This window comes from Pinus tabuliformis, chromosome X (assembly GCF_031772625.1).
Source record: "Pinus tabuliformis cultivar Carrire ecotype Pingquan chromosome X, CPIR1, whole genome shotgun sequence".
Taxonomy (NCBI): Eukaryota; Viridiplantae; Streptophyta; class Pinopsida; order Pinales; family Pinaceae; genus Pinus; species Pinus tabuliformis.
Window position 1 is genome coordinate 1,493,122,592 of NC_142308.1, and position 27,716 is coordinate 1,493,150,307.

The window sequence follows — 27,716 nt, forward strand, 5'->3', positions numbered from 1 at the left end:
GGAAAGATACAATGATTTGTGATTCATGAACAATGTCGCAATATCTGCGAAGAAAAATGAGTCAAATTACAAGGCCATGGCAATTAATCAAATAAAAGATAACCACATTCTATTATAAGCCTTTTTTAAAATAAATTTCAATCAACCCAGTGTCAAGGTCTAGAAAGTTATCCCATTTCATGCCCAATCCATTCTCAATAATAAGAATTGTAATAATAATAATAATCTAATTTTAAGGCCATGGCTAAGCTAATGCCAAATTGTTGTATGAGACTGTCTAGTTTCTGGGACAAGAAACGCTCTCCTCACAATGATTTAACGACTAAATTCTATATAGGCATATATACTCTACCCTGCTCTCTATTTGAACCTATAACCTATTAAAAGGAAACATGTATTCTTAACCATTAGGCCCACTCAAGTTGTACATGTAATGAACCCTACTGCTTTGCCATATGAGAAGAATATGCTCAACCCTAAGGCAAGGGCCATTGTCAAGACCTTATAAGACATAGAAAGATATGATGGGCCTCCAACCCTTGATCAACATTGATGATCAAACTTGGATGGTAAACCTTGTTGAATAATGCCTTTGTTTAATTTTACCCAATAATTGTTTTCTCACTGCTTCCTCGAGCACTAGTAGAATGTTTATGCTCACAAACCCCCAAATAGCCTTTTAAAGTACACATGGATATACCAAGATATTGAATGCATAAGACTGAATATATGTATGCAATACAATTACAAGTATTTCAAATAAATAACAATTTACTTCTTTCAACATTTGAAAAATATTTTAATTTATTGTCAAGGTCGCAGCTTAAAAGAGACACCAAATTGGAGTATGAGATAACTTGTGATGGTAAAATAAGTTTTTTTATTTCTAGGAAAGAGAAGAAGAAGATGAAATGTAAAGAAAGATTATAAATTGTTTCATTGTTAGTCCTTTGACCTTAATGGGCAATTGGGTATGCATGCAAGTGAAACCTGTGAATATATCAAGGGAAATTTTTCCCATAAAAGGCATCAACCCAAATCAATATTTCATTTGATAAGGTTTAATCAAGATAAAAAAAATTGGCCTTGCAAAACCTTATTCTTGGAATTCACTAGATAAGGCACGAGATTTAGGCACTGCATCAATCACCCCCAATCAATGTTAAAAGAGATGGCTCTGATGCAGTTTGTTATAATAGAACATAATTCAACTGTATGCTACTACAACACTAGAAGATACAAAATTTACAAGATAAATTGTTGGGAAGTTTTTGCTGGTTTGTGCAAACAACTCCCATAAAAAAATACAAATCAGACTCTTCAAATTAGACAAAGCTATAAGAAAGAATCATGTTTTGATGGAGTTAAGGGCTCTGATTGATCTGATCTTCTATTCCATGCATGGTCACCCTTATACATGCTACATGCTTTAGGTCAGACTATTAAGGTTGCAAGTTGCTGAAGTTCTATAGGAGACTTGTTAGACTCTCTACAATTCATTACCAATACGGTATCACCTCTACCATGCCATGTACCATATTGTACATTATTCATTTCCAAGGTCCTTGTTTCCCGGGCACATTAAACACATAACCATTAAAAACTTTAAAAGCTATAATAGGCAAATCTAAAATCCCAGGTTTGCACAAAACTAATCGAGAGTATAGCATGAACATAATAAACGATGCATGCAGTCATCCAGGGAACTATCACTACCTTGCAAGTGTATTAATTAAATTTAGAAAATATTGGTGACACATACAATAATATTATATAGTCAACAAAATTTACCATAGCTTTTGCAGGGTATTAATATTATCACACTTTTCCAAAGAAGAATAGCACAAACAAGACAAATGCATATTCATTCCCTACCCTATGCATGACATTATCATCAGAGAAACATATATGCACCAAATGCCAAAGCGAAGATCCACTCTATTCATTGCTTCCAATAGAAATGTCAATTTACTAATTGCCTCACATTTGGAAAAGACGAAACCTTAAAAAAAGCACTGGAAGAGATACATTAAAGTTAAACAATTCCCGAATTTGTGTTCAAAAATAACCGGCATATGCATCCATTCAGAGAGTGAAAGCAATAGCAAGGTACAACAAGCTCCACAATTTGGTCACTCCAAAAGCAATGTAATAGGAGAGAGCACATATACCGAGCTTAAAATGAATAAGACCCTAGACAAATGAATTTACATATCAAAATATAGAGGTGATATAAAATTATATACTATTCTTATATCTTGTTATGGTCACATTTGTTAACTATACTTACTTTGAATTATTCCTTATATTACTAATGGACTTCCTAATTAAAAAAACAATATCTGAAGCCCAAAGGATTTTTCAAAGAGTCAAGAGTCAAGACCTTGATTAAGAAGTTCCAAAATTATGAAGTTCTAAGGAACAAAATAAAATTCACAAGCTCACAAGCCATGGAACTCGCACAAGGGTGACTGCACCTACTTTTCTCTATTATACTTTTAGGCAGTTTTTCTAAACATTCATCATTTAAGTCTTGAAATTACAACTGCATTTTTCATCAACGAAACAAGATATAAAGGTCAAGGGATTTCCAAAGACTACGATGAAGGAGTTGTAGAATAATAAACCTCTTATGGAATGAGAAATTCTATAAGCTTTTCCTAGGAGTCAAGGCTATGATCAATGATTTCTAGAACTAAAAACTTCTAAAGAAACAAGAAAACTTACAAGACATAGAACTCCTACATTGGTGATTGTCCCTACTTTTTCTTCAATCCATTAAGGCGTTGTGAAGATAAATCCCTTCTGCGGACATAAGCGATCTTTCTTGTCCTATGAGAGGATCTAGCAACAAACCAGACAAACTAGTGCAGGCTTTCCTAGTTTATGTTGAAAAATGCAAAGTGAGAGAGATAAACCTACCTCACTCTGATGTTAAGCGCTCAACCTTTGATGATGATCTTGATCCCTTAGCTTCCAGGCTCGCTCCTCGCTATTACTTACATTTGAATCCCTACAAGAGAGATCAAAAGACAACAAGATATATAAGAGCATACATAGTATAATTCAAACATAAACTACATGACATATCAAGGAGCATCATGTTAAATGAATAAAGATTTATACACTTATGGAAAGTAAACACCAGATGTATTTATTAATGAATCAAAAAGGGAAGCATACAACCATTGCCTTGATGTTGGAGACCTCCTTTGTAGTGGATTTCCAAGTCCAAGCCAAGACCATTCAAGCACTCCTTCTCCTTAGTTAGATGGGCAACATTTGGGCATAGTTTCAGCATAGGAATGCAGACAAGCAATGACCAACCATTTGGGGATGGAAGGGAATTGATTTATAGGAAGGGAGAGGGAGTTAGGGATCCACAAAAGATGGAGTAAGGTCCACATCTCAAGGGAAGATCCCTAAACATAGGATCAAGGACTCAAAATGGGAGAGCTCGACCATGTCTCTATCCAACAACATCCAACTCGTTGTTCTCGAAGATACTAGTAGGCAAATCTTATCCTCCACTTTAGGAAATACTTCTAGAAGAGGTTCAATGTGGGTTTTCATATCAAAAGCCACGCTGGAAGTGCTAGGTCAACATGCTACAACAAGCCATCAACACGAGCCAGCAGTGGTGCAAAGTGCGTTGATCCTAAAAACTAGGGTTTCAAGCAAATTTCTCCAGAATTCTCTCAGGGAAACTCTTCTTCTATTCTTCAGGGATGTTTTTGTATGTGTTTCATGGTGAGTACACTTTAAAAGTTTTCATCATTTTTACACTTCAGGATATGGGACGGGAAGTGTGACAAAATATTGTGTAACAGATGCCCCCTAAATCATGAAGGTAGAACAGGGAGTGATGGGTGAAATGCTTTACAAGTCAAGGCAAGGACTCAGAAAAACACTGCTAGGAGACCTGCATATCAAGCATGTTACAATATACATAGTTGACATCTCTTATATAAATATGCCTAATGATACATCTCTAAATAGGCATACAATAATACATGAATCAATAGCAGGGACACAGCAATTCGAATAGAAGGGATCATGTGTATGGATCCGCGACATGGATGCAGCCATCTGAATAAAAAAGATCATATGTATGGACCCATGTTATGGTCACATCCATCCACATGGAAGGAATCATGTGTACAATCATGAATAACTCATAACTCCACGCAACCGGGATTTATCAAATGAAATCTAGGGTCTTCGTCTCTGTCTCGATCTGACCAATGTACGAATTCTACCATGTGAATAGATGTGTCGAAGTTGAACATGATAGAAAGCCACCTAGTTACCGATCAATGATGTAAACCGTTAACAAGCACAAGAGAAGCCACCAACAATGACAATGGTTCTCAAGGTACAACAACACAATCCATGAGTGTGAATAATGAAGCTAACGTTGAACATGTGTAGAATCATTTGATCAAAGATAAATGATGTAAAACTATTGTCGAATGCAAAGAACTTGTGATTGAGACATGTAAGCACCAAGGTACTGGAAGGGAATTTCTAGATCATCTTCCTTAATAATGAGCTGAAGTTGACAATAAGTGATCCTTCAAAGGAGGGCCATAATGTATCCCACGTCATCGACAAAAAAACAAATTATGTCATAGAGTAGGTAATTTTGATTAAGGATTGTGGCATAAAGGTCAGATAGTGTATAAGCGGTAAAAAACTGTAGATGATACTTCTCTTGAACATATCAGCGACATGAGTTTGGAGTTTGGTAGCATTTGACTCATTGTAGGATTAGAGGTCATGATGACAATGCAGTATAATTAGATGAGAGGCAAAATGGATTCCCAAAATCCAGGAAGGCAAGTGATGAAGTTACGATAACCCAAACCTGACACGAGCAACATATAAGTGTCATTTTCAAGAGCGACATGCTGCCTCTACAAAAAATACAAGAGGTGTTCACTTTCATTTTCCCCCACTATTTCTAGTGAGTACCCAATGTTTTTTATCACAAGATTGAAGGGGATAGCATATGCTTGTCGTATAAGTCCATCCTTAGGATGAATTCATCCTAGTAAGTTTAACGGGCCTTAGGAAGGAGTAACTCAGTCTCGTCATGGTGACAAGTCCTGCGTCGTTTAGGTTTTATGAGTCCAACGAAGGGGTAACTCGACATCTTTTTCATGTTCAGAGAGTTTGAAAAAGAGGCGAAAAAGAAAACTCGAAAGGTCCGTTTTCGTAGTCCCTTGAATTCGAAAGGGTAGAAAATAATATCCAAGAGAACCTCTTAGCCATGTTCAACTAAGGTATTCCTTTTTCGTACAATATTCTATCTCTGTCCGGAAAAAGGTTAAACTTATATTCAGTAGACATCGTTTCATTTAATTTAACGAGTTCAAAATAACAAGTACTCGGCAATATTTTCATATTTCGAGAGTCAAAAAAGAGCTTAAAGATGACTCCAGGGAGTTCCTTTTTTGTTTATTTTTTACAAGTCCGAAAAGGTGGTAAAATAAAACTCTTTGATTCAATAAAAATTAATCACCGTCACCGGGTATCAATGACCTATTGTTGCACAAGTGAAACACACATTACCCATTTCGAGGAAAAATATTAAAATATAAGTAAAATGTGCCCTAATTTGGTAAAAAATATTCAAAACTTACAAAAACTCAAGAAGTAAAAACATTTTTACCATTTCACATTTTGTAAATTAGAGAGAACTTTTTACCCTATTTTCCTTGATCTTCAGGCGAGGAGTGCAGCCAATTTAGGACATTGTTCTTCGATTTGTTTGCTGCAAGCAAGAGATCTGCCTTTTCTCTTCATTTTTATTATGATTTTATGTGTTTTCATCCATAGGATAGTCAATGAGGAGGGCTTGGAAAAAAAATGTGTTGAGGGCGATCAACGAAAGTTTTAACCATCAAACCCACATTGTTCACCCTATGTTCAATTGTGTCAGTGCATTGGAAGCGTGGAAACATATAGTAACAATCGAGTTGGCATAGAGTTACAAAAATTTCGAAAAATCCTCTATATTTAATGATTGTTTCCTGAATTTGTTTCCATAGATGCTCATGAAAACTTGGTTTATGGATGTTCCATAGGTTAATCAATGAAAAATGGTTATCGAATGGAAGGAGAGAGGACATGAGGAAGAAGATCATCAGGCAGCCCAAGACCCAAATTGCATAGCTACCCTTCGAGCATGCGGGTTACTAAAATCCTTCTTGATTCCTTGGATTAGAACCCAGATCAAGTTACTACATCATTTCATTGGTTGGTAGGATGTATATCACCAATTGTTTATGATTTGGGACCAAGAACTTGAGATAGATATCACATAAATATATTTCATTACAGGTTTTTCCAAAAGGGGACAATGATTTCAGCTTCCTGGTTCTCGTACTAGAGGGGAGAGTACATATATGTTAATCGCGAGACATTGCTTAGGCACTCGAAAAACTCAAAGAGGGAAGATAGGAATAAAAACTATCACCAATCTCCTGCTAAGAACAATTCTCCATACTCTCCATACCATGGCCCGAATAGATGGGGCTCAGGCTTTGCATGAAGAAACAAAGTCCCATTTCCAGTATGCCATTAATTGTCTAAGTCCCACAACTTTTAACTGGTGTGAAAGATTTTTGGTCAACATGAAGAGCCAACTCACGAAATGTAAGACAGGGAAGATGAAATAGTTCAGCTATGGATATATCTTGGTGACATTCTTCTTAGAATGTGTACCATTGTTCAGATATCAGTGGATAAAAGTGGATGCACCAACGCCCAGGGATCCATGGTTATTGAGGTGGGGTGAGATGATGCCTCGATATGGAGGTGGTCAGCAAATGTCATTTCCTCCAACATTTTTTGATGGATGCGACAACGGCTAATCATGGTAGATGATAGGGAATATGTGACACGGATTTTTGGGGAGATCCCAACCTTCCACTTCCACCTAGTACACAGTGGACCGATGCAGGTAAATACTATTTTTTAAAGTTTTTAAAGTTTTTGATTTTTTTTTTTGTTTCATGTGTACTAAGATTTGATACTTGTGATTTTTGGAGATGTTTCACTAGAGAAACCTCTAGGGGTTTCTCTGATAGACAGGTCAGTGGCACGATAGATAGAGGATTCCCCCTATGAGGAGGGAGCTGACCCAATCATAGACGTGGAACGCAACCTAGAAGCCTTGACAAGAGGCATTCCAGAATACATGTCTATTGATGAGGTGCCACTACGATATCAGAAGCATATTGTAGGGGTGTCCGCTAGACTACGTCAGTTGCTGAACTGAGTCATCAGAGTTGTTTCGTGCTACCATGAGCACCACGTTGGCAGATAGCTGTATCTAGTTTTCATTTTTCTACACTTATGTAGGCTCGAGAACCCATGTGTCTCAGAATACATATTTTGATATTTTGATGTAAAAGACATTTTGCAAACTTATATATATACATGTTTCCCTTGATGCTTATCTAATGTTTCTATTATATGTTTTTGTATTTACATATGATGCAAATGTCTATCTAGAACGTAATTAGCCAATGTATCTGTTAATGTGTTCAAACGTCTCGGAATATGTTGATAAGTGATATAATCAAAGTCTTGTTCCAAGAGACAAACTTGCAAATACATTCTCAAAATCTGAGGGTTTCTAACTAAATATTGTCTATTAAGTTGTAGTACAATGAGCTGTGAATCGAGATTAATGACTAACTCTCTAATTCCAAGAGCAATGGCTTCTGACAAAAGCTCGATAACCGCACTATATTCGGAAATGTTATTAGTGGTACGACCTAAACATATGCCTTGTAAATTCACTAACTCACCATTAGGGTCATAGATTATCCATGAAACGGAAGATAGATTATGTTTATTACGAGAAGGACCATCAGCAAAACCAACATAAAGGTTTGATCACATCTGCAAAGCAAGTAGAACACACGGTAAGCAGAGGAAAATATGTTTGCAAAAGAAAACAAACACACCAAAACCAACTGCACACTAATTAATCACACTAATGTACAAAGTGTTTACATGAAATCACGCATAATGCTTTTTAAGGTAAAGCCCATTTCGGGGCTCAGCCAACTGATTAGCCCCATGCCACATTAGTTCGAATTTCCCAACTCCCAATTTATCATTGGCTTGATCATATAATAGGTCCAAGTCACCTTCAATAAAAACACGGGGAGTAACAATTTTATCATATTGTGCTTTAACTCATTTCTTTTGAGATTCAATAACTAATGCAACAATATGAAAAGTGTCATCAAGCCTTTTGAGGAAAGTAATCGTTCCTCCTCTAGTGAAGTGTTTGGGAGTAATTCGACAACTAGTTTTAATGAAGGAATCTCACATTCAATCGAAAGGGTTGCCTCTAGACCATACACCAACTGAAAGGGTGTGAATCCAGTTGTTATCTTAACTACGGTTTGGTATGCCCACAGAGATGAAAATATCATAAGGTTCCAATTTTGTTTATGCATCCCAACAATTCGTTGAAGCATTGTAACCAAGACTTTGTTGACTACCTCAACTTGGTCGTTGGCTTGTGGATAGTAAGGAGTTGAGCTGTCGTGACGCAGACCCAACTGAGCAGTAAGCTTTGTCATCATATAATTTTGAAAATGAGATCCATGGTCAGTGAAGATGACTTTAGGGACACCAAATCGAGCTATGATGTGATTAAAAAGGAATTGAGTCGTAGTTTTACCGTTAGCATCATATGTAGGCATCACCTTGGCCCATTTAGTGAAATAATCGATGGCAACGATGATATAACCATGCCCCCTGGATGAGTGAGGGTTACATGTCATGAAGTCAATACCCCATTTTGCAAAGGGTCTGATGGTAACAACTGGGTGCAAGGGGGCAGGTGGGGCGCACTGTTTGCAGCTATAAATATGGTAGGCATGGCATTTTTTGACTGTTACAATGCAATCTTTGAAGATTGAAGGCCATGAATAACTGGCGTGGAGGATTTTTTAAGTCGTAGCATATCCCAACATGTGGCCTCCATATGCCCCCGAGTGACAATCATTTAAGAGTCTCTCAGCTTCCTCAAGTGTTAAACATCGACAAAGGATGGAATAGACACCAGCACTGTACAACGTACCCCCAATAATTCGATAAGGTTGGGACTGATGTCGGATGCAACGACGTTCAGAGTCAGATAATTCTAGTCGAAAATTTTGGGTCTGGAGATAGGTAAGGATATCCCCATACCACGAATCAACAATACTGATGAGGAAGAGAGTTTTGTCAAGAATCAGCTCGTCAAATGCAGTAGACGTGGTTGCAGAAGGAAGGTCACAAATCAACTCAATGAAAACCAGTGATTTCTTCGATTTAGCTTTAGAAAATTCCAAATCAAATTCTTGTAGGATAAAAATCCATTTATAATAATCCCCCCCCCCCCCCGGCAACTGATGAATCATAATGTATGTCACGGGGTTGAAATTAGAAATCACAATGGTCTTATGTAAGAGAATATAGTGGCGAAAACGTTGAACAACGTGAACGACTGCCAAAGCCAATTTCCCGACATGGGCATATCGAGTTTCAACGTCAAAAAGATTTTGAATCAAGTAATAAATCATGTGTTTGTCTCGATCATCATCGTCTTGAACAAGTACCATAGCAATAGTACTATCGACGGTGGCCAAGTACAAGAAATAATCACTGTGATAATTTGGAGGATGCAATGAAGGAGCACTAACGAGGGAATCCTTCAATGCATCAAAGGATTTTTGAGAAACTTCATCCCAAATGAATGGGATCCATTTCTTTAACAAGCGAGTAAATCCCTTGGCAAGTTCAGCGTAATTTGGGACAAAACAACGAAGGAAATTCACTTTCCCTTGTAAAATATGGAACTGATGTAAATAATATGAAGGGGGCAAATCCATAATTGCCTTCACCTTAAGTGGATCAATTGGATGCCTTCCTTGGATATGAAAAATCCTAAGAGATGAAAATATTTGATGCAACAGACACACTTATGTGGATTCAATCGAATATTATAGTGTCGACAACAAAGAAAGATCGCTCGAAGGTGATCAGGTTGGTCTTAACGCTTAGCAAAATGTGTTGATAAGTCATCGAGATATGGTTGAATGATATGATTAATATCATGAAAGGGATAAGACATGACTCATTGGAAGGTAGTGCCAACATTCTTCAGACCAAAAGGGCATTTTTTGTAAGCAAAGGTTCCCCGAGGACAAATAAAAGCAGTTTTGTGTTGATCGGCGGGAAGAATGTTAATCGATTGTATCCAAAAAACCCATCCATAAAGGAAAAAATCTCACTCCCGGCACATTCGTTAATGATATGATCTATAAAGGGAGTCGAATAATTATCTTTAGGACATGCCCGATTGATATCACGCTAGTCAACACAAACGCGAATAGTCCCTTTTTTATTAGTCAGAGGAACAATATTCGAGACCCAATATGTCAATGGAATAGGATAAATGAAACCAACTTTAAGAATTTTTTCAACTTCTCCCTTTATGGCGACTGACTTTCTAGGGTGAATGGGGGGAAGACGTTGACGAACAAGCTTCGCATTCAGATAGGTAGGTATCTCGTGCACTACTATACTTGGATCTATGCCAGGCATTTCTTCATACGACCAAGCAAAGATATCACGAAATTATTTGAAGAGGGCGGTATAAATCTTGATCTCATCCAGAGAACAAGAAACCCCGATATGGATATTTTTTACTATCCCTGGTTTAACAGAGATGTCGATGGGCATTGTAGCTGAAATGTTTCCCATGTTTCCTTTGGACAACACTTCATGAACCAAAATAGGTGTTTGAAGTGGATGAGTCGATCCACTTGAAACAAGGGTTTATAGACTAGGAGAAATATTACCAAGGCTTGGGAGAAAGAAGGAACGATGATGGGCATCATTCCATGGAGTTTCCTCGAGAGGCATGATTACTGTGATACTTTCATCAGTTGGAAATGTCTCATCCAAAGGATTTGGAGAATCCCAAGAACCTAGCCAAGGAGATTGTAAATACGTGTCTAGACCCATATTGAAATGATCATGAATATCAGAAGTAGCCGTAAAAGCTGAAATGACAGCCTGATATCCTTTCTCTGTGGGGCTAAGAAGCATAACATCGCCAAAACTGTCAATCTGATCAGGATGAGGAATGACCCAAGGATTGTGACGATTCGAGACCATGTTAATTGAAGCGGTGTTCGAAGGTGGAAGGGAAAAAATTCTTGTAAAGGAAGAGTCTTTTAAAACACCCGCCCCAACACTCTCGTAAGGGATATCAGTATTCCCAACATATGGCAATTTCCATTTGAGGAGTTGGAAGAGAAAAAGGCAAGCTGATTGACAGTGACTATTTTCCCTTGATGAGGAAAATGAAGCACATGAAATAGGGTAGAATCCACGCAAAACATTGCATGGGTCCAGCTATGACCAAGTAGAAGATTGTAATTCAGATTGGCATCGACAACTTCTACTTCCAAGTTAACAATTTTTCCTTCCAATTGAATTGGAAAGTCTTTGAGAATACCATATGGACGGGAACCTCTACCATCAAAATATTCCAAGGTATTAGGGTCTGATTGAGAAGTGGAGAGCCAATATCTTGTAGAAATTTTGAATAATAAACACATATTCAATATAGATTATCCTGATCATGCACTATTGCGGAATACATGAACAATAGATAAGCTCCTCTACCTTGATCAACAATTTAGCAGCATCAAAAACAATGAAACATCAATAGCATGCACACATTAACACAGTATGTAACCCGGGGAAAGCTTACAGCTGAAAACCCCACACTATCTATATATTAATGATTGAGAACATGTAACATTACATAGTACAATACTCCTCTCAAGTATCCAGCACTATCTCCACTTGTTACACACAAACCAGCTTAGACCCGAACAAGTCACAGGTTCAAATCTTCTCCACTGCTTTGCCTGCCTCTATTGCATAAACCTGCTGAGAATCACTCACACTGGAAATCACGTGAGCATAGGCTATTCTATTGGGCAAATCAACGCAATACTCATTGGCATACTCAATACATTGCTTGTGCAAATCCTCATGCACAACTATAGTCACAATTGATAGCAATCTCAACCTCTAACACCTGTCCCTGTGGAATTGTACATGCACTGACATGCAACTGAGTTAACTGATGTATCCTTTAGTTGCTTTATGAGTTAATAATTAGTTTAACAACTCATCATTAGTCTATTTACAGTTAGACTAATTACAACTAGTTTAACCAAGTCAAACTGAACACAACTCCATCAACTCCACCAAACTCAACTGCTTGAGTTCTAACTGAAGTCCTGCATGCAACAACTCAACTGACCCACAAATAAAGTGTATTTCCTTATGACAGTTGCATGTGCCACATCTATAGCTCAAACTGAAGTGCTCCAAGAGGATAAGATAAAGTTTATAGTCCAAATATTATTATGAGACAATAATATTAGACTTTTCTATTTTTAGCCTGGCATCTAAAAATAGACTTTGATCACTCCTACTATGAACCAGAAAATAGAAGTCCATCTTTTTTTCCCAACATGACCAATCATCCATAAACAACATTCTGTAGCTCATAGACCATGATCCATATGTCTAAAAATAGACATAGTCTAAAAATAGACTTTGCGCCATAATTTGCATGCGGGCCCACTTAGTGAAGGTGACTCCTTTCCACTAAGCTCCATCATCTTGTTGCATTCTCAACACTCCCTCTCAACAAGATATGTATTATCAGCAACCCCTATCCTGCCTCGGTGGTATTTGAATTTGCTCCTGGTGAGCGCCTTCGTCAAAATATCAACATCCTGATCCTCCGTTGGAATGTATGAAAGTAACATGATTCTCCGCTGCACACAATCTCTGATATGATGGTACCTGATGTCAATATGTTTAGATCTATCATGAAATACAGGATTAGCCGAGAGTTTAATGCAACTCTGGTTATCACAGTAAATCACAGTAGGATCCAAGTGAGAACCGAACAAACCGAACAGAATCTTCCTCATCCATATAGCCTCGCATGCAGCCAAATTTGCTGCCATATACTCGACCTCTGGTGAACTGAGTGCCACGGATCTCTGCTTCCTGCTGTACCAATAAACTGTTGTCGACCCGATACTAAAGACCCCTCCTGATGTGCTCTTTCTGTCCGTTGGGCTCCCTGCCCAATCTGCATCCATGAAGCCACATAGCTTCACCTCATCCTCATGTCTGTACCACAATCCATATCCTGATGTGCCTCTAAGATAATGCAATACATGCTTGCCCGCCTTGCAGAAGAGCTTGGTAGGCTTAACCATAGCTTGTGAAAGATGGTTAACAGCATAGCATATATCGGGTCGTGTATTGACCAGATACATAAGCGACCCCACCAACTGTTGATAAACAGTGGCATCCACTTCTTCTGCCGAAGTGGCATCCTCCTTCCTCCAACCTCCAGGAAGAGGAGTATCAACAAGCTTGCATCCATGCATGTTGAACTTCTCCAGTATCTCCCGAGCATACTTACCCTGAGAAACAAACAGTCCACCACTGCGCTGCCAAATTTCCAATCCCAGGAAATAATGAAGGAGGCCCAAGTCCTTCATCTCAAACTCCTTAGTAAGATCATCCTTGCATGAAAGTATCAACAGCTCATCACCCGTTGGAATCAAATCATCTACATACAGTACAATGATAAGCAACTTACCCTCCACCACAATCTGGTATAGGTTAGGATCCGCCTCACTCTTGGAGAATCCAAGTCCGATGAAATAGTTGTCTATCCGTGTGTACCAAGCACGTGGTGCTTGTTTCAACCCATGCAGCGTTCTCTTGAGCCTGCACACATGCGACTCACTGCTGAAGATCTCAAAACCTTTGGGCTGCTCAATGTACACCTCCTCCTCAATGTCTCAGTTGAGGAACGCAGTCTTCACATCCATCTGATGAATGTGCCACCCCATCTGCGCTGAGAGAGCAAGAATCGTCCGTATGGAAGAATACCTTGCGACAGGTGCAAAGATCTCCTCATAATTGATCCCCTCTATCTGTGAAAAGCCTCGGGCAACAAATATTGCCTTGTACTTCTCCACACTCCCGTCAGCTACCTGCTTAACTTTGTAGATCCATCTCGAACCCACCACTGATTTCCCTTCCGGTCTAGGAACAATCTCCCATGCACTGCTTCTGAGAATATAATCATACTTCTCCACCATGGCGTCTACCCATGCGGGATCCTCCACAGCTTCCTCAAAAGAGGATGGCTCAGTCACAACACATTTGCTCATAAGAGCCATGTATCCAGTGTACCGATCAGGTGACTATCTCTGCTTGCGTTGGGCTGTAGGTGTTCCTACAACTTTCTCCGCATCTTGATCCAGTCGCTCAGCTTCTGTCAAGCGCTTTCGCCCTCTGATGGTTGGCGCTACATGAGTGGTCTCTTCCACTCCATGAACCTCGTCCTGTGGCTAATCCATGTCCTGAAGCTCATCCTTAGGAACTAATAGCTCCTCATCTGCATGCAAGTGTAGCTCCCTCTCAAGCGAACACTTCATGGCTTTCTCCTCCTGAAATTTTATATCCCTTCGCACAACAGTTTTACCACTGTCTAGCAAATACACACGATAGTTGTGGGGCGTATCAGTGTACCCCACAAATATCCCAACCTTTGTGGTCGGCTCCAACTTCTTCCTGGCATCCTTTGTCACATGCATGTAAACGTTAGCACCAAAAATCCTCAAATGAGAAAGATTAGGCTTCTTACCAGAATAAGCCTCCTCGGGTGTACTCATGCCAAGTATCATGTGAGGACAACGGTTCTACACATAAACTGCTGTATTGCATGCTTCCGCCCACAAGTGAAGGGGTAGGCCCTGATCATGCAACATCGCCCGTGCAACACCCACGATCGTTCTGTTCTTCCACTCAGCAACCCCGTTCTGTTGTGGGTTATGGGGAGCTATGAGCTCTCTTCGAATCCCTTCTGCGTTGTAGAAATCCTTGAACTCATTAGAGATGTATTCACCACCATTATCACTCCTAAGAGCCTTCACCTTCTTCCCAATTCCTTCTCGACCAGTGCTTTGAATTCACTGAACTTTGAATATGTCTCGCTCTTCTTCTGCATGAAGAATATCCAGCATTTACAAGAGAAATCATCAACAAAAATCACATAATACCTGTGTTTTGCTGTCGAAGCAACTGAGAAAGGTCCACACACGTCTATGTGAATTCTCTCAAGGATCATCGTGGCGCGACTATCCTTCTCGTGAAAGGTGGCTTTCACAAACTTTCCCAAAGTACACCCCTTGCACTGATCTGACTGTGCAAGAGTGCCTTTAGGAAGCCCTGTAGTGATCTGCTGCAGTATCTTCAAGGCTCCACGGTGAAGGTAACCCAATCTCCAGTGCCACAGCTCGCCATCATCCCGGCTCACCAATCCTTCTGCCTTGCATGCCATTGCTACGCATCCATCTACATGCAACTGATAAAGGTTCCTCACTCAAACCCCTATCTTCTGGGTTTCTCCAGTTGTCTTTCTGCGCAGGAAAGCCTTTCCCTCGCTGAAAACAACAACCTATCCCTTGTCTTCTAACATCGCCACAGAGATAAGATTCTTCTTAAATCCTGGAACATGCATGAATTCCTTCAATACGAAGGGTTTACCAAACTCCCTCTCAAAGGAAATGGTACCGATACTGGTCGCATTGTATCTACCATCATCGCCCATCTCGATGTGCACTCCAAGATCTTTGTCCTCCAGATCAGAAAACAAATCTCGATCTCCCGTCATGTGAAAAGACGCACCACTGTCCAAGAACCACACCGATCCCATCACACTTGAAACCAAGCATGCGATCAATGAAAAATAAAGCTCAAACTGCGAGGCAAGAGCCTCCCCTGCTGCAGATCCAGCAGCTTGCTTGTTCTTCTACTTCTGTAGACAATTAGTGGCATAGTGTCCGTGCTGGTGACAGTGAAAACACTTCACCTTGGACATATCCTGCTTCTTGCCTTTCACACCAGACTGAGAAGCTTTCTTGCTATTCCCCTTCTTTGCTTTGGCAGCCAAAGCACAATTTTATTCATCAGCTCCCTTTGATGAAGATCCATCCCTGGTACTCTGCCTGATCTCCTCCTACACAAGATCTGACCAAGGTCTTTCCTATCCTAGCAATTTCTCCTGACCATTGACAGAGTCCTGATAGGAATTCCAACTCTTCAGAAGACCAAGGAGAGCCAAGCTCACCAAGTCCTCATCATCGACAATTACCCCCACACTTCCCATCTCATCTCGACACTGAGTGAACTTTGTGAGATACTTGGGCATACTGTCACCCTTCTCACATTTGATGTTTCTGAGTTTATCCTTGAGCGCTAGCTTCCTCTGATCGCTCTTGCTTTGGAATAGATCTTTTAAAGCCTTCCACATCAAGTATGGAGAAGTCTTTCCATGCAGGCTAGACACAATGTGATCCTTCATGCCCTCCAACAGAATCCTTCGACGCTTTGTTGTCTTCTTTTTCCAAGCATCAGCTTGAGTAGCATCAGTAGGCTTTGGGACATCAACCTCTATGAACTCCTTCAGCCCATTATCATCCAATATTTCCTCCATCCTGTCCTTCCATGCAATATAGTTTGATCTGCCCTCAAGAGCATACTCCAATCGCAATCTGTTGAAAGACATTGCAACGTTGACACCAAGAAAACACTGCTGCAAATTCGAATTCCACCAGCTCCAAACTCAACCGCCTTAGATCTAAGATTCGTGAGAACAAAGTATTTCTCGTACAAAAATTGACTATATGGGCTTTTACCGGATATCTCACCTTCCCAAGGAAGGATGAATCTAGAGGCTACCTGGCCCGATTACAGACTCTGCCTGAAGAAATAAGATGTAAACACTTCTTGAATAGTAGATATGATGATCAACAGCTCTGATACCATGTAGAAATTTTGAATAATAAACACATATTCAACAGAGATTATCCTGATCATGCACTATTGTGGAATACATGCACAATACATAAGCTCCTCTACGTTGATCAACAATTTAGCAGCATCAAAAACAATGAAACATCAATAGCATGCACACATTAACACAGTATGTAACCCGAGGAAAGCTTACAGCTGAAAACCCCACACTATCTGTATATTAATGATTGAGAACATGTAACATTACATAGTACAATACTCCTCTCAAGTATCCAGCACTATCTCCACCTATTACACACAAACCAGCTCAGACCCGAACAAGTCACAGGTTCAAATCTTCTCCACTGCTTTGCCTACCTCTATTGCATAAACCTGCTGAGAATCACTCACACTAGAAATCACGTGAGCATAGGCTATTCTACTGGGCAAATCAACGCAATACTCATTGGCATACTCAATACATTGCTTGTGCAAATCCTCATGCACAACTATTGTCACAACTAATAGCAATCTCAACCTCTAACACATGTCCATGTTGAATTGTACATGCACTGACATGCAACTGAGTTAACTGATGTATTCTTTAGTTGCTTTATGAGTTAATAATTAGTTTAACAACTCATCATTAGTCTATTTATAGTTAGACTAATTACAACTAGTTTAACCAAGTCAAACTGAACACAACTCCATCAACTCCACAATCAACTCCACCAAACTCAACTGCTTGAGTTCTAACTGAAGTCTTGCATGCAACAACTCAACTGACCCACAAAGAAAGCGTATTTCCTTCTGACAGCTGCATGTGCCACATCTGTAGCTCAAACTGAAGTGCTCCAAGAGGATAAGATAAAGTTTATAGTCCAAATATTATTATGAGACAATAACATTAGACTTTTCTATTTTTATCCTAGCGTCTAAAAATAGACTTTGATCACTCCTACTGTGAACCAGAAAATAGAAGTCCATCTATTTTTCCCAACATGACCAATCATCCATAAACAACATTCTACAGCTCATAGACCATGATCCATATGTCTAAAAATAGACTTTGCGCCATAATTTGCCTGCAGGCCCACTTAGTGAAGGTGACTCCTTTCCACTAAGCTCCATCATCTTGTTGCATTCTCAACATATCTTTCCAACATGAAAGGGACATGATGCAAGTAGAAGCACCCTCATCAATAACAGTCTGATGAATAGTCTTCCCTTTGATAACAACTTGTATAAGAAAGGCAAGTTGATGCGGGAGACAAGGAACGTGGTTTTCGAGATCAAAAGTAATCAGGTTTGAATATGTAGGATCAATCCCTCCTATGGTGGATAGTAATTCTTTCCTTTGCGATGGAAAATTCTGGAGGAATTCAAAAGTTGACCTCATCGAAGACGCTTGAGCTAAATCTTCCACAATGTTATAATGTTGAGAAGCTCATGCATTCAGATTATATGATGACTTCTGGAGAACACCTTTGGGAGGTGGTCGGATAATGGAATCATTACTAGGTCATTCAATATGAAGAGGACCAGAATTGGGTGGAGTGGAAGTAGAAGGCGTATTAGTGGCATCATTTTCCACAACCAGTTTGGTAGGAGTCTGATAATATTTTGATCGAGTAGCAATAGAGACAGGTTTCGTGCCACTCATTAAAAATTGAGAGCCTCCAGATGTAAAGTATTGAGGTTGATCTACCGATTGAATCTGGTGTGATGGAAAAGGTTCTTTCAACATGTCTAGTGTCCCTAGAGTGCCTTTGACAATATGACTAACCTCAGCATGACGGGGACAATCTTTGGTATAATGATCTTCATCACATATAAAACAAAAATATTTCAGCTTGCGTTTGGATGTATCATCAGCAGACGGTTTAGGAGAATCCTGTTTAGGGGTATCAGATTTAGCCTTACCTTTACCGTTTTTTTTTTCCCTTTCGAGGTTTTGTATGCTATGGTAGATTGGACAACATTCACCTCAAAATTTTTACCAAGATTTTTGGAAGTATTCGAAGGAGGAGAAGGCGTGGTAGTGAGAATATATTTATGCTACGTAGAAGTCGGAGAAGCATTACTAGAAGATTGAGTTATTGATCCAATAATACCATGAACAAGTGGTGTCTCCGTAGGTTGAGAAGATGACATATTAGTTGAAGGTCACGGGGCATCAGGTAAGAGATCATATAGCATGCCAGATTGTGAATATCCAGATACTTAGCACATGTGATGGCTTGTTCTTCAGTCACACAACCACCCATAGCTATGTATTTGGTGATTTGATTAACGAATTACTTATTAAACCATTCGATTAAAATATCATGAGGGATATTGAACTTAATAAGATGACGCCGACGTCTCCATTCATGGATGTGATCAGAGAGGTGAGTAGCAGTCATCTGTTTCAAAGACGTTAGGAGATGGGTCCCCATTTCATATTGAATTGGTAGTTGAAAGTGAGTGAGAAAATCCATAGCCAAGGTATTGAAATCTTGAAAGGCACCTCGAGGTAACTTGATGTACCATTTGGCAGAAACAGTTGTTACAGTGCGCTGGAAAAGACATGTCGAATGGAATCGTCGATGCAAGAGTTGGACAAACACCATAAATGGTAGGTCATGACATGAACTTGGGGGTATTCTCCATACTTCCCTTCGAATTTTGGAAAATCACCAGGGATTTTGGTAGGAACCATAGGCTAATACAGTGAATGGAGTATTGGGGCGTTTGTAAGCCTCGACACATTCGGTAACTCCAATGTAGCTAAAAACATAAATTGAGGATTAAAAGGCATGAAAGGCCTTTGATAAGATCCAAATTAAGGATTCCAACCTTGCTGGTATCGATTTTTCCCCCATAGTGGCGGATTTTGAACATAGGGATTTTGATATTGCCCCCACTGGGAGGAATTTTGACCATACAAAGGTTGAGTCTGTCCCTGTTGAGGTGGGATCTGGTCAGGATAGGTTTAATATTGCCCTGACATAGGCCGTTAAGAACCATAAGTAGGATAGGTAGCCTGTGAGGAGTATTGAGCGTAAGGTTGTTGATGCAACAGTTGACCTCGTTGATGCAATAGTTGACCTTGTTGCTGCAAAGGTTATTGATAAAACCCTTGCTGCACGTAAGGTCCTTGTTGTTGATAGGTTCCTTGTGGATATTGATAGGTTCCTTGTTGTTGATATGAGCCTTGTTGCAAAGGATTACCAACTCCTAAAGGATAAGTTCCAGAAGTAGACTAAAACTGACTAGACGACCCAAATGAGGGATTAGGACTAGGTTGCATTCGGGATCCTGCCTGTTGATTGAGACGTGGGTTTTGAGTTTGCTTTGAACCATAAGGAGGGTGTGATTGTTGGTAAGGTATTTAAGCTGAAAGAGGTTCCTGATGAAGAATTTGACCAGATCTAGATGGAATGGAGGTTCCACCAGGATAAGGAATACTACCAACAGTTTGATTTTCTCCTATAACGTGAGTTTGGGATCTGTCACTCACACAAGTTCCACTAGAGATAGGAGGTACGATGGAGTCTCCATTTTGTTGTAAAGATAAATCCCTTTTGCGGACAAAAGTGATCTCTCTAGTCCTATGAGAGGATCTAGTAACAAATCGGAGAAACTAGTGCAAACTTTCCTAGTTTATGTTGAAAAATGCAAAGTGAGAGAGAAACCTACCTCACTATGATGCTAAGCGCTCAACCTTTGATGATGATCTCGATCCCTTAGCTTATAGGATCACTCCTCGCTATTCCTTGCATCTTAATACCTACAAGAGATATCAAAATACAACAAGAGATACAAGAGCATACATAGTATAATTCAAACATAAACTACATGACAAATCAAGGAGAATCATGCTAAATGAATAAAGATTTATACACTTATGGAAAGTAAACACCAGATGTATTTATTAATGGATAAAAAAGAGAAGCACGCAATCATTGCCTTAATGTTGGAGACCTCCTTTGTAGTGGATTTCCAAGTCCAAGCCAAGACCATTCAAGCAATCCTTCTTCTTAATTAGATGGGAAGCATTTGGGCATAGTTTTAGCATAGGAATGCACGCAAGCAATGACCAACCATTTGGGGATGGAAGGGACTTGATTTATAGGAAGTGAGAGGGAGTTAGGGATCCACAAAAGAGGGAGGAAGGTCCACATCTCAAGGAGAAGATTCCTAAAGGTAGGATGAAGGAATCAAAATGGTAGAGCTCGACCATATCTCTATCCAACAACATCCAGCTCATTGTTCTCAAAGATTCTAGTAGGCAAAGATTCTCCTCCAATTTAGGAAATACTACCAAAAGAGATTCAGCGCGAGTTTTCACATCAAAATCCACGTTGGAAATGCTAGGTCAACATGCTGCAACAAGCCATCAGCACGGGCCAACAGTGGTGCAAAGTGTGACGATCCTGAAAACTAAGGTTTCATGCAAGTTTCTCCATAATTCTCTCAGGGAAGCTCTTCTTCTATTCTTTAAGGATGTTTCTGTATGTGTTTCATTGTGAGTACACTTCGACAGTTTTTGTCATTTTGACGCTTCAGGATATGGGATGGGAAGTGTGACAAAATATTGTGTAACATTAGGTCACACCTTTTAGTTCTTTTTATCGTTCATTAAATTACAACTATAATTTTTTATCATTAAAATAATATATGAAGCAAAAGATTTTCCAAAACCTTTGATCCAAAAGTTTTCGAATTGTAGACCTCTTATGAGAGGTGAGAAATATAGGCAAAACAAAAAAATTCATTCACATTTTGTCTGCATGGCTCCAAACAACATAAAAAATAAAATTCTTTACATGAACTCTCTTGGTGGGTCTTAGCCTACCCAATGGCTATACTAATGATACATCTATATTCAATATAGCTATTAAAACTTTATTGCTTGGAAATTGCACACATTTTGGATACTCAATTAAAGAATTGATGAATGATTTTACCTAGACCAACACATGTACCAAAACCAACCCTTTCCATGTTCTTTCCAAATGTGAAGAATGGACAATTGCAATTACAAAGAAATTATATCAAGATGTTGCTTTCAAATGGAAAGTTGCTCAGGTCATGAATAACAAGTCTCAATTATGTGTTCAATTATGCATCTTAGCATCTTGAACCTTCCACAACTACTTTTCCTTCCAACCCCTCAATTAAATGATATTTTTGCAAAACATAAACGACTTACTCGGATACTAGACAAAATCGTAGTGAAAATTAAAGATATTTATGAATAAAGAACCACACAAAATTTTGTAAAATGATTTCAAATTGAAAAGTTATTTGATCTCCGTGGCATTTATTTTTGAAATTAATAGAGCTTTGCAGTACCTGTAAAATGGGTTATATATTTTTCATCATTGTCAGTCCTTGAAACCTTTGTCCTTTTTCCTCTTTATCTTCTTGAGGCACCCAACATGATGTCATTTGTTGCAGACGAATAGTGATCATCAATCCTTCCTAGTTAGCTCATATACTTCTTCTCACTTATGACAATACTATTTCAACAACCAGTTAAATGTAGAAGCTACTGGAAAGTTTGAAAACTCCATAAGTGTGTAGATTTATTGTGAAACAAAAAGGTCAGCAAAATCTTACTTCTGTCACTAATCCTTGTGATTTTGTTAGACTTTGTACAATCTTAACGACATTTTGCTAGGTAGAATGGGTTATTCTCTAGCTTTGGATAGAAGTTTTCCCTTCCGGTGGCATTTAAATGCTTTCTCTTAGGAAAATTCATACCTCTTGTTGGCATCCCTATTTTTCCTTGATCTTTTTGTCATGTAAGGACCAGTTCATACCAAGCGTAAGGACCAGTTCTAAACTATATATATTATTTCTATTTTATTAAAATAAATACGAATAAAATACAACCAGAGGAGAAAAACACTGGGAATTCAAATTTATTCAGCACTATCTAACACATCCCTAAATTTTCATTTCGCTGAACGTATCATAAAATTTACATATATTTAACTAAGGCCATAAATAAATCATACAAAAGAATATTGTAACACATATGTACCGTTCACCAGAAGACGAGACTCACTTGAATTTCAGTTACTGATCTTCCCTTGCTATCGGCCACCTCCAAGTGTGAATGACGACGTACTTGAACCGAATGTAATGACCCACCGGTTAACGTCCCAGCCTACTCTTTGGGTATTCTTCTTCCCCGCGGACCCCCGAGCTACAATGGGGTTGTACAATGGAGGAATGCAATAGCTGGTAGAGGATAGCACTCCTTGGCTCAAGAGTCCCCTCTCTAAAATCCTATACCTCACCAAACTCACTATAGTATCATAATCACTGCTCTGACATAGTCTCCTCCAACCAAAAATAGGGTTCCAAAAAGGTCCCTTCTCCCATGGCTTGCCCCTTCTTTTATAGGAGTCCTCATAGGTGACACTTGGCATGTCATGCATAATTAATTATTTTTGATAATTCAATTATTCGATTATTCACCCATCCATGTGTCACTCTCTCATCAAGGATCTCCAAAATTATTTACTTAAATTTTAATTTTAAAATAATATTTTTCCTCACCTCAACAAGATTCCTATTTCTTCTCCTAGTTGTCTCTTGATCTCCCTTTTTACTCCTTAATTTGTGTTCCTTACTAAAGTCAATTAATGAGTCAATATTTGATCCCCTATCTACTCCCTAATTTAACTCAAGTTATCTCTTAGATGGATATTCTTATGTTGGTTGTTGCCACATGGAGGTTCTCTACATTTCTCTAAAATTTAATTTATTAATCTTATTTTAATTCACCGTCCTCTTCTCTTATTTAGGTTTAACTATTTTAGGATTAATCCTTATCCTTACATTTATGTCCCCCTTTCCCCTTTTTACCTAATTAAACTACATAATCTACCTAATATTCTCCAACATGGGGAGGTTAGAGTTTTTAAGATAAAATATTTTATTTCTTCCTATGATCCTCTTAACCCAAGTTTTATTCTTGATTTAATTACCTCGGTTTCTAACATCATTTACCCTTGATGTAAATTTACCAAGCTTTCATTTCTTGATTATATTTATTAATTTATTTATTTTTAATGATTCGAAGGTGCCAAGTTTGGTCGTGCCCTTCAAGAACTTCCCTTGAAGCTCCAAGGGTGCCACGCCTAACAATTTGTTTGTGATGCCAAGGGTGCCAAGTTGGTCGTGCCCTTCAATAAATTCCCTTGAAGTTCCAAGGGTGCCATGCCACTTGCCCTTCAAGCATTCAGTGACTACGATGGGAAATTATAGGTGCAACGTCATAGACCGCTATCATCTCTTATGTTGCCTGCTACAGTGAGACTAATGGTGTCGAGGATTAAGGAATCCACCCTGATGTGCGCCCTCCGGTAAAATCCTCATGAGCGACCCAAATTTGGGAACTACCCTCATGGCATTGTGATCTTCAAGGTGAAGGTGTTTCAACCCTTCCAGCCCAAGTCACAGCGGGAGTGCTAGTGGGTGAGATCAGGGACACTGTCCCACCCCTCTCATGTAGTTCCATCCACTTGTACAGCCCCATCACCCATATGTGAGTCATTCGACCAAGCAACTAATCTGTCCCTGCAACCATTAACATATCATCAGAATATAGATAAACATATATAGCAGGTTTCAAAATCGACTTAGAATTTCAAAGATAAAATAATATAAATTTTCATCAAACCAGGTGTCGTCAACTCATCATGTGCGAGTGCCTATGGTGGTTTCCTGCCATACTCAATAATAATAATTAACCAAGTTTCTCAGTGTTAGTCATTGTCATAATAGCATTATTACCATCACCTGTTCATTCACTTCATTGTTCATTGTGAACCAAAACTAATGTAAGTAGCTAACATAGGGGATACCTCCATCATGGCTAGCATCATCATAACCTTAATGGAACCATACATATAGATCAAAGCTATCATCATTTATAACATCAATAGAACATGTCTATCCTTTACTACTATCACCATCATGATATCAATAGAGAGTACACATAACCATTAATTATATCGTAATCATAATATTAATAGAGAACATACATAACCATCATATTCACTAATAATAGAGTCACGTTTCTGGATCCTCAACCTAAGTTCCTCACAGACTAAAGTATCTAAGATAATGTCATATTAAGGTCAGGAAACTAGAGTGGGCACTACATACACCCCCTCTTAATAATGGACTTCGTCCCGAAGTCCTTAGAACATAAAGGAAAAAAGACGACAAATATCCTAGGAACCCTTCCTGAAACTCTTACTAACCTTCTGGTGGGAAGGTTATAATTTTCCCAAGATATCTATACCACGAATTCCGTTATAACTCAAGGACTATATCTGGGGAACATTGTAGCCCAGTTTTTTTTTTTTTTTTTGTGGACTAAGCAACAACAAAACAAGGGCAGGATAATCACAATCAATATTCATCTCATGGTACAATTAATATATGATGCTTTCAACCAAGTAAAGTCGTCCATACACTCTACTCCTGTAGCCTCCAATTATAGTCGTTCATTTCAAACTACGTCTACATGACCTTATAAGTGACAATGTCGGGGACAATATGTAACACAAAGTGATTTGTATAATCATCATTGCATATGGTAGAGTTCACTGTCATAGATGCTGCAATAATATTTTCGTAGAAGAAAAGATCGTATAAATTATTCCAAAAGTTGTCCATACGTTTGACATTTTCAAAAGTCTTAATTTCTAAGTTATCCCTTCTGATAATTCTGCAATATGTCCCCAATATCTCAATAAGTGTCATTTTGGACCCTTGTTAGTATGTTCCCTAAAATGATATTTGTAGCATTGCAATTAGGCCTTAGGCAGAAAAATGTCGAAAGAGGTGGACAAGTAAGCATAAGAAATTCAAATGGCGAACTTAAGCTGATGAGCTAGCAAAAAGATGAAGGACTTTGATGTCAAACGTGCTAAAAATTAAAACGTTCTTATTAGCAGTTGTAAATAAATAAATAATTAGATAAATTACAAAGGAATTGATTGTGCGTCAAGATGTAGTGTTCAATGAATAGTTCCTAGGAGTTCATCCAACAAATAAACTCTTTGAAACATCACCACATTACTTAATTATAGATAATATCCTAGTAAGCAATGATGTTAGTGTCTCAACTAGATAGAGATGATGTGGCACATGACTTAACAAATGAAGAATCTAAACCTACAGTCGATAATATATCAAGCATTGAATTGGGCATAAAGAAGAATACTTTAAATAAGGAAGTTATGCTGATCAAACAAAAACATACTTCCCAATCTAAGGAAGTTGTCTTCTATTTGAAAATGTGGGAAAATTTTGTTTTAGCTACATAAAAGCTATCGAGAGGAATCAAATTGGTTATAACACCTACCACACCTCACCTATCAAGAAAGAGATAGTGACATCCCTGCTATCACCCAAGTTCATCTCCAAAGAAAATCCCAACCTTTTTCAAGAAACCCAAGGATACTATTAAGTGATCACAACTTGTAACCAGTGACCACTCCACTTCACTTACTCATGCATAAATAATTAAATAAATTATCAAATTATCATAGCAACCTATTGAAAATATGATATCCAAATTATAATATATATTTATATCAATAATGATATTTATGAAAACTATAATTTAATTCAAATTATTATTAAAAATTTCAAAACAAAAAATTTAATTATTGACTTCTCTTTAATGTAAAAAATTCTATACGATTGATGTAACTATTAAATTTAACCAAGATATTACTACATAAAACATAATTTCCATATGTCAATTTATAATGTGGCACTTTTAACTCGTTATTAATTTTTAAAAGAATGGCTTGATTATTGTTAGAGCATTAAAATGCTTCACATCCAACCACTCATAAAGCCTAAACCAAGAAAATTAGCGTATGACGAAGTCAAGATTAAGTTTTTGGTATTATACGACGAAAAAGGACAACTTATTGAAATGAGATGGAACTAGTTTCATTAGTTAAACTTATTCTTATGTTTTATTTTATTATTATTTTCTGGTGATTGTTAATCATTAGATTATTATTATTATTATTATTATATATATATATATATATATATATATATATTGAGCATATTTAAACATCTTTAACTGTCATAAAACATGTGCATTAACCAGTTCATTTTAAGGATGAGGGCTTCTCAGTTGTATATTTCAATACCACCCTAAACAAAGTCTCTAATTATGTAGCTTTAGCAGTTCTATATATAAATATACATTTATTCTACACATGTTGTAACTATCATTTATTTATTTAGATATATCACAAAATGTTTGTGCACTGTTTGATATCCTAAAAATACATGGAGTATATCCAATGAATAGGCAAATGTAGGGTCAAAATATTGTTCAACCGTTTGGAAGACGTCTAAGAAGATAAAAGAGAATGGATTGAAGAAAGGAACAATATGCTACTTAAAGTATTATAAAATTGCATGTTTAGATATTGCATTGAAGTTTCTATCTGTCTTAAATTTAGTTGATATTCCAGTAAGGGTGGTATTCCAGTAAGTCCCTTTGAAAAGAATTCTACTTGAAAATTGAGAGAAATTGAAGGTACAGTTGCAAATATAATTGATTGGAGACTCATTGTTCAATTTGGTCTCTCCATTTTTGGATTGAGAAAAACAAAAACAAAAATGCATTGCACAGAGTTATAATCTAAATATATATGTGAAGAAAATAATCCCTGAGAAATACCTATATGTGGAAACCAATATTGATTGAAGTAGAACTTGAATTTCCTAATCCATTCGACTAAATGTTT

The 27,716-nt window shown here is 38.1% G+C and overlaps 1 pseudogene; it reads right to left on the reverse strand.

Moving 5' to 3' along the window:
• Positions 1-1,335: 1,335 nt before the first annotated feature.
• Positions 1,336-21,936, reverse strand: LOC149145666 (uncharacterized; annotated as a pseudogene).
• Between the last annotated feature and the right edge of the window lie 5,780 nt (positions 21,937-27,716).